Source organism: Schistocerca piceifrons, chromosome 11 (genome assembly GCF_021461385.2).
Source record: "Schistocerca piceifrons isolate TAMUIC-IGC-003096 chromosome 11, iqSchPice1.1, whole genome shotgun sequence".
NCBI lineage: Eukaryota > Metazoa > Arthropoda > Insecta > Orthoptera > Acrididae > Schistocerca > Schistocerca piceifrons.
In genome coordinates, this window is record NC_060148.1 from 21,886,920 (window position 1) to 21,894,576 (window position 7,657).

A 7,657-nucleotide genomic window follows, 5' to 3' on the forward strand; every position below is an offset into this window, starting at 1 on the left:
AACGCACGACCGCATGTTGCAGGTCCTGTACGGGCCTTTCTGGATACAGAAAATGTTCGACTGCAGGAGCAACTGTATAGTGTCATTCGCTGATAGCTTGTCATCTGCAAACCAAACGATGTAAATGTGAATTTCGTCCATGATTTAACACATCTCTCCATTTTTGAAAAACTTATTTTACATTACTGTGATTTTACATTACATGGTTTTGCAGGAGCAACTGTATAGTATCATTCGCTGATAGCTTGTCATCTGCAAACCAAACGATGTAAATGTGAATTTCGTCCGTGAGTTAACACATATCTTCATTTTTGAAAAACTTGATTTTGGCGTGTCAAAATGTTTGGGTATATCTATTTGTTATTATTACTCACGTATTGTTGTCACTGATCCTTCTTCTTTGGCATTCTGAGGGCACTGCACCCACATAATTATGTACTCTGTGTAATTTCATTCTTTATAAACGCCTTTTCACTTCGCGGCGTTCCTTTGTTCCTGAGTGAATTTGGCGCCGAATTTGAATTTTGCTTACTTTTTCTTTCTCTGTTGTGTTACCTTTTCTATAAAGTGGCGAAAAGTGGCAATTGACAAGAATAAGAAAAAGTGTGAAGTTATTCACATGAATACTAAAAGAAATCAGCTAAATTTCGATTACGCGATAAGTCACACAAATCTAAAGGCTGTAAATTCAACTAAATACTTAGCGATTACAATTGAAAATAACATAAATTGGAACGATCACATAGATAATATTGTGGGTAGGGCAAACCGAAGACTGCGACTCATTGGCAGAACACTTAGAAGGTGCAACAGTTCTAGTAAATGGACTGCTTACACCACGCTTGTCTGCCCTATTCTGGAGTATTGCCGTGCGGTGTGGGATCCACATCACGTGGGACTGACGGATGACATCGAAAAAGTACAAAGAAGGGCAGCTCGTTTTGTATTACCGCGAAATACGGGAGGTAGTGTCACAGATATGATACGTGAATTGGAGTGGCAATCATTCAAACAAAGGCGTTTTTCGTTGCGACGGGATCTTCTTATGAAATTTCACTCACTAGTTTTCTCCTCCGATTGCGAAAACATTCTGTTGGCACCAACCTACATAGGGAGAAATGATCATCACGATAAAATAAGGGAAATCAGGGCTCGCACAGAAAAATTAAGCGCTCGTTTTTTCTGCGTGCCGTTCGAGAGTGGAACGGTAGAGAGACAGCTTGAAGGTAGTTCACTGAACCCTCCGCCAGGCACTTTATTGTGAATAGCAGAGTAGATGTAGATGTAGAAAGTTCCTTTAGTGTGTTAAATAGCCTGCCCTTACAAAGCGTAGTGTTTAAAACTTGTTTGCCTTCTGCTATTGCCTTCTGCATGTAATTGTTGACATAGGGAAGAGGGTAAGTTACGAAAGGCAAATTAGACAGGAAAAGCAAGAGATGGTATTGACACTAGGAAATACGATGATGCATTTAACGTGGTTACCGGAACTGCAAATTTTTAGAAGTGTATTTAAAACAAGTTTTCATATTTATAGAAGAGATATAATTATGGTGTACAAAGATTGCGGTAAAATGCATAACATTTAATGTCGGTGTGGTCCAATATCGCCGGGAGCTCTTTTTCTTACAACCACTTCCTCCAACTGGTAGTAGAGAACGAACTGCAAAGGTGTTCTTGACATATTTAGCCTTTCTTCAAAAAGCTGCGCTCCGTCGAGGGTTCCATTTCATTAAACGAATCTTCTATTTCGACGATGGGCAGGTTACCCGTCACAATTCTAATCCAGGGAGCGGAACTGTGGTACTGGATGCAATAATATATCGCATGATGTTGTTGTTGTGGTCTTCGGTCCTGAGACTGGTCTGATGCAGCTCTCCATGCTACTCTATCCTGTGCAAGCTTCTTCATCTCCCAGTACCTAATGCAACCTACATCCTTCTGAATCTGTTTAGTGTATTCATCTCTTGGTCTCCCTCTACGACTTTTACCCTCCACGCTGCCCTCCAGTACTAAGTTGGTGATCCCTTGATGCCTCAGAACATGTCCTACCAACCGATCCCTTCTTCTGGTCAAGTTGTACCGTAAATTTCTCTTCTCCTCTATTCTATTCAACGCCTCCTCATTAGTTGTGTGATCTACCCATCTAATCTTCAGCATTCTTCTGTAGCACCACATTTCGAAAGCGTCTATTCTCTTCTTGTCCAAACTATTTATCGTCCACGTTTACTTCCATATATGGCTACGCTCCATACATATACTTTCAGGAACGACTTTCTGACACATCTATACTCCATGTTAACAAACTTCTCTTCTTCAGAAATGCTTTCCTTGCCATTGCCACTCTACATTTCATATCCTCTCTACTTCCACCATCAACACTTACTTTGCTCCCCAAATTGCTCTGAGCAGTATGGGACTTAACATCTATGGTCATCAGTCCCCTAGAACTTAGAACTACTTAAACCTAACTAACCTAAGGACATCACACACATCCATGCCCGAGGCAGGATTCGAACCTGCGACCGTAGCAGTCGCGCGGTTCCGGAATGAAGCGCCTAGAACCGCTCTGTCATCACGGCAGGCTGCTCTCCAAATAGCAAAACTCATCTACTACTTTAAGCGTCTCATTTCCTAATCTAATACCCTCAGCATCACCCGATTTAATTCGACTACATTTCATTATCTTCGTTTTGCATTTGATGATGTTCATCTTATATCCTCCTTTCAAGATACTATCCATTCAGGTCAACTGCTCATCCAGGTCCTCTGCTATCTCTGACAGAATTACAATGTCGTCGGCAAATCTCAAAGCTTTTTAATTCTTGTCCATGCATTTTAATTGCAACTCCGAATTTTTCTTTTGTTTCCTTTACTACTCGCTCAATATGCAGATTGAATAACATCGGGGAGAGGCTGCAACCCTGTCTGACTCCCTTTCCAACCACTGCTTCCCTTTCATGTCCCTCGATTCTTGTAATTGTCATCTGGTTTCTGTACAAATTGTAAAAAGCCTTTTGATCCGTGTATTTGACTCCTGCCATCTTCAAAAATTGAAAGAGAGAATTCCAGTCAATATTGTCAAAAGTTTTCTCTAAGTCTACAAATGCTAGAAACACAGGTTTGCCTTTCCTTAATCTATTTTCTAAGATAAGTCGTAGGGTCAGTATTGGCTCACGTGTTCCAACATTTCTACGGAATCCAAACTGATCTTCCCCGAGGTCGGCTTCTACGAGTTTTTCCATTCGTCTGTACAGAATTCTTGTTAGTATTTTGCAGCCGTGACTTATTAAACTGACTGTTCGGTAATTCTCACAACTGTCAACTCCTGTCTTTGGGATTGCAATTATTATATTGTTCTTGAAGTCTGAGTATATTTGGCGAGTCTCATACATCTATCAGTAGTTGTAATGGAATGTTGTCTACTCCCGGGGCCTTGTTTCCACTTAGGTCTTTCAGTGCTCTGTCAAACTATTCACACAGTATCATATCTCCCATTTCATCATCATCGACGTCCTATTTCATTTCCATAACATCGCTCTCGGGTACATCGCCTTAATATAAACTCTATATACTCCTATTTGCATTTACAAATAGCCTCCACAAAGGTTCAAATGGTTCAAATGGCTCTGAGCACTATGGGACTCAACTTCTGAGGTCATTAGTCCCCTAGAACTTAGAACTAGTTAAACCTAACTAACCTAAGGACATCACAAACATCCATGCCCGAGGCAGGATTCGAACCTGCGACCGTAGCGGTCTTGCGGTTTTAGACTGCAGCGCCTTTAACCGCTCGGCCACACCGGCCGGCCTCCACAAAGGAAGTGCACAGATCGCTTAGGCGATAATAAAACAAAAAACTAGGCGTTACACTGAATCTAATCAAATTTCGTTGCAGACGGAGAATATGACTTACCAGTTTGTATGGCAAAGTTTTCGGAGGCATTTTGTCTTAGTAACAACTCCTAGTATCGTTACTACCGAAGCAATACTTCTATACCACTGGCGACGTATATTACTTACTTCCTGTCCTATAACAAATCTGATAAAAGATCGTCAGCCAGCTAAATGAATGATATGCCAGTCCCGAAAATGATGGAAAAGTTGCAATTTTAGTGATGAATAGTGTGAAGTTTCGTCGTTGCTTGACAAAGGTAGAGATGATTAAAACGCCCACTGCCTGTGTGCCTCTGTCATTTTACGTGTCTCACGGAGGCGAAAATCACGTCAAAGAACACACGTTGAAAAATTTCAGGCTTGTTTTATGTTTGTAAAAACTCCCGAATTATTTGGAAAAAAAATTGGCGACCTTGTTTCTGTCGCACTCTTCAGAATATCACTTAGCCTTGCACGTCAGCTGTTGTACGGGACCAATCAAGTCTTGTAGACTTCTCTTCATTCAGCTGAGTTAATACTTTGAGTGCCAGCCATATATGCAAATCTAGTTACCGCAGTGCGAGCCCATACTCTCAGTCTCCTTCTCTCAGCGCCTCTGGTACAGATTCAGGAATAATTATAAATATTTCCAGAATGAGATTTTCACTCTGCAGCGGAGTGTGCGCTGATATGAAACTTCCTGGCAGAATGAAACTGTGTAGGGGACAGAGACTCTAACTCGGGACCTTTGCCTTTCGCGGGCAAGCGCTCTACAATCTGAGCTACCGAAGCACGACTCACGCCCCGTCCTCGCAGCTTTACTTCCGCCAGTCCCTCGTCTCCTAGCTTCCAAATTTTGCAGAAGCTATCCTGCGAACCTTCCAGAACTAGCACTTCTGAAAGAAAAGGATATTGCGGTGACATGGCTTAGCCATAGCGTGGGGGGTGTTTCCAGAGTGAGATTTTTACTCTGCAGCGGAGTGTGCGCTGATATGAAACTTCCTGGCAGATTAAAACTGTGTGCCGGACCGAGAGCACTTGCCCGTGAAAGGCAAAGGACCCGAGTTCGAGTCTCGGTCCGGCACACAGTTTCAATCTGCCAGAAAGTTTCAATCATAAATATGTTTTTATTAGGAATAAAGCTCGTGCTTCGTCTTGAAAATTCATGTCACTTACGGTGGTCTGCTTTGTAACCTTTCATCACCGCAATCAAAACTAAAGAAACTGTTTTCGGGTAGGACGAAAAATGTTTTTTCGCGTTATAGACTGTTTATTTATGCAAATGCCAAAGTTTATGTATCTATGTACGGAGATAATGGGCCCCTTGCACGTTTTCTCCCGCTTTCACTTGACGTCTGCGAAGGCGTCACGGATTCTGAGGGCCTGGAGGAGCAACTGGCATCGTGCCTTCACTGTTGGCGCACATTTTTGTTACACCCTCTATACATATTACAACAAACGCAGACGCAGAAATTATGTAATCAGGGGTCTGTAAACGCTTTGTTTCCATGTTGCAACTCATTTTCTCGAACGAGTTTCAACGAGATCAGACTGTAATTTTTCACAGTCGTCATGTGTGGGCAAAAGTGAAGCCTCACGCAACTGTTGAAACAAGTCATCAACAAAGATTTTCTGCCAATGTTTGGGCCGGCATTCCGGTTTCTTCAACCCAGTCTCAGCAGACAACGTTATCGTAATTTCGTAGAGAATGTTCTACCCGACCTGCTTGCAGATGTAACTGTGCGACACAACATTTACTTCATGCACGATGGAGCACCTCCTCATTTGAGTGTTAACGTCCGCTGCCTTCTAGACAACAGATTCATTAACAGATGGATAGGTAGATATGGATCAACTGCCTCGCTCCACGCTCTCCGGACCTAAACCGACAGGACTTTTGTTTGTGGGGGTATTTTAAAGCTCTTGTGTATGGAACCCCAGGACTAGATGTTCAGAGTCTCCGTGCGGCGAAACCACACGCAATACTCCAGGGGAACATCAGCTCATTCACTATATCTACATCTACATACATACTCCGCAATACACCATACGGTGCGTGGCGGAGGGTACCTCGTACCACAACTAGCATCTTCTCTCCCTGTTCCACTCCCAAACACAACGAGGGAAGAATGACTGCCTATATGTCTCTATACGAGCCCTAATCTCTCTTATCTTATCTTTGTGGTCTTTCCGCGAAATGTAAGTTGGCGGCAGTAAAATTGTACTGCAGTCAGCCTCAAATGCTGGTTCTCTAAATTTCCTCAGTAGCGATTCACGAAAAGAACGCCTCCCTTCCTCTAGAGACTCCCACCCGAGTTCCTGAAGCATTTCCGTAACACTCGCGTGATGATCAAACCTACCAGTAACAAATCTAGCAGCCCGCCTCTGAATTGCTTCTACGTCCTCCCTCAATCCGACCTGATACGGATCCCAAACGCTCGATCAGTACTCAAGAATAGGTCGCACTAGTGTTTTAAAAGCGGTCTCCTTTACAGACGAACCACATCTTCCCAAAATTCTACCAATGAACCGAAGACGACTATCCGCCTTCCCCACAACTGCCATTACATGCTTGTCCCACTTAATATCGCTCTGCAATGTTACGCCCAAACATTTAATCGACGACGGCGGGTTGATGCATTTTATCATTGACCACAGAGGGCAAACTGAACATCTCCCGTGAGAAATAGTTGCATGTGGCTTACTGATGCGTTCTGTTCGTGTGTTTCGTATGATTAATGGGTTGGAGAAAATGAGTTGTAACGTGGAAACAAAACGTTACCTGACCCATGTTCATATCACGCAATTTCTTCGTCTACGTGTGAGGAATGTGTCCTGCAATTTGTGCCGTTAGCTTTTGTTACACACTCTATGTTGAACGAATATTCTAAGGCGCTGCAGTCATGGACTGTGCGGCTGGTCCCGGCGGAGGTTCGAGTCCTCCCTCGGGCATGGGTGTGTGTGTTTGTCCATAGGATAATTTAGGTTGAGTAGTGTGTAAGCTTAGGGACTGATGACTTTAGCAGTTAAGTCCCATAAGATTTCACACACATTTCACATTTGAACGAGTATGAACGACATTTAGCGTAAGTGCGAGGGAATCAGAGAATGAAATATCGCAATAAATTACGAGGGCTATCCACAAAGTACATAACGTTTTGGAATTAAAAATAAATAAAGTATTGGAAATATTTTTTATTACATACAGATGAAAGCCACACTTAAATACTACTTTTCTACATAGTTGCCATTTAAATTAAGGCACTTATCGTAGCGATGGACGAGCTTGGAAATTCCTTCGTCGTAAAATTCGGCCGCCTGCGCCTTCAACCACGTGGTTACCTCTTCTTTTGGGACAGAAAAGGTGTGTTTTTTGTGGATTTCCTTGAAAGAGGCACTACAATAAACTCTCAAAGGTATTGCCAAACTCTGCACAACCTCAGAAGAGCAATACAAAACAAGCGCAGGGGAAAGTTGGGCTCAAAGATGTTGCACACGTCGCTCTGCGGAAGTTCCGGACACTGAAGGGTTTGAAGAAAGGCGTTAGTCCGATGAGTGCCGTGGGTCAGTAGAAAATGATTCGGAAATTCGAAAAGACGGGTTCTTCTGGTGTGCAACCTGGCAGAGGGAGGAAACGAATTGATTCGACGTCAGTGGAAGCAGTGGCCACAGCAATGCAGGAGTAGACGAGTGGTGGTGTGCAAACGTGTATTGCACGGAGAACTGCCCCAACATTGGACACAGCCGTGAGCACGGTGCGTAAAATCCCAGATCACGTAAGAAA